The sequence below is a fragment of the Emiliania huxleyi genome (assembly GCF_000372725.1).
Source record: "Emiliania huxleyi CCMP1516 chromosome Unknown EMIHUscaffold_1644, whole genome shotgun sequence".
NCBI lineage: Eukaryota > Haptophyta > Isochrysidales > Noelaerhabdaceae > Emiliania > Emiliania huxleyi.
Genome location: NW_005200937.1, coordinates 230 through 2,056, shown reverse-complemented (window position 1 = coordinate 2,056; position 1,827 = coordinate 230).

Genomic DNA, 1,827 nt, shown 5'->3' with positions numbered 1-1,827 from the left:
TTCTACGGAAAATAAAGCTAAGTTTATTATTAATTCTAGGGAGAGGACCCGCAAGATGTTGGTTTTTTTTTTCCAGCAAACCAAGGAACACATCAAACCTGTGCAGTCATATGGGATGGGGAAGGAAGGCCCCCTCTAAAGTGTGTGGTCCCCCCCCCCCCCATAATTTTTATTTGGGGGGGGGGGGCCCTCCCCCCCCCCCCCCCCTGGAAACGATCTGGAGCCCGCCCGCCACCCACCCACCAAGCCCGGCACCCCCCCCCCCCCCTCCCCCACACCCGCCCCATGCCCTCGAGCCTCGCCTACACGGATAAAAAGAAATCAGCCACGGCGGCTGCACAAAAACACAAAAATGAATGCAGCTGACTGGGAAGAGAGAGCGGGCCGGAGAGAGGCGAGCCGCGCCTACGGGCATCACGTTGCGGCGTGAGCGTCGAGACGAGGCCGCCGGCGCGCTCTCTCGCGTCCTCGGCGCTCGGACTGGAGCCGGGCGGCGATTGGCGAGCAAGCGAGAGCGGGTCGCTCTCTTGCCAGAAGAGAGGGAGGGCGGTCGCGCGCGCGCGGGACAAGGGTGGGGAATGGGCAGCAGCGGACGCGTCTCGCGACCTCCTCGATGGCAGCGGCTGTACCTGCGAGCGGGAGTAGGCAGGCGGTGCGAGGCCGAGGGGGGTACAGCCGCTCGCGCCGCGAGCGAGGGCGCATCGCGTGGTAGGGGTGGTGAGGGGGCGGCGGGTTCCGTGAGCAATAGGCGTCGCGGGGGTCTAGGTGTGCAGCTCGCGGCGGCATAGTCGGGCGCAATGCGGCGCGGCAAGCGCGAGCGGACGAGGAAAGTGCTGGCTTTGCCTTACGACTCGCTCCCTCCGCGTAGAGCGATTCACGCAGAGAGCGGTCACATCTTCGAGTCACCGTTCACAGTTGTGCGGTGAATATGGCGCTTGTGTGGATGTCAGGTAAACGTCACAGCCCGAGCCCGAAGGGCGAAGGAGAATCCCACCCCTATCCAACAAAAGTATTCCGTAGCACGATCGAGGGGAGATCTTAGAGAGAGAGAGATTTTAGCTCCCCCCTACCCGGTTGCACTCGTGCGACGTAGCGGGGGGCCACGACTACGTTTACGAAAACATAAGTAGTCCCGCGAAGTGTGAATTTGGCCGCCCAGTTAGCCCCCTTTTCCAGTCAGGGGTTTTTTCGTGGCAAACCTCGTCATCCTGCTGAACAAGCTCCTCTTGTAGCTCGATCGGTCACACCGCCATCGCCGTCGGGGAAGAGGGGGGACGACACTGCTCTGGCAGCGTCCAGCGTGCACCTCGATCCTGTACCGTGTTTGTTATGACCCCCCCCCCAATAAACACACCAGTTAGGGAGGGCGAGACGATCGAGGGGTCCCGTACCATGCGGAATCGACCCTATCCAGAGCTCTCCGACACCTCACAGCTCCCAAACGACATCGATCTCGGACCTGCCGCTTTGCAGGCGCCCTCAGGGTGCACCGACGCTCGCCTCCTCCTCTCCTCAGGTCCGAGATCGATGTCGTTTGGGAGCTGTGCCGCGCGCTCCTGTCGCCTCCGCGAGCGCCTCCTCGACCCGCCGCGGGGCCCGGGCAACGGCCTCGAGCCGCGCTGGCGATGCTCGGCCTGCCTTCTGGCACCCTATCGCACGCACTCCCGCCAGCCGCGCGCTCCCGCGCCGTCGTGCGAGCTTCTGGCATCATCCGTGCGAGATGCGGCGTCGCGTAGCGACGGCCACACGCGGATCAGCTCGGTCACCTCGAGCGCGCTCGCTGCCTGCGCGCCAGGCAGCGCTCCTCTCTCGTCGTCGCGGCGACGA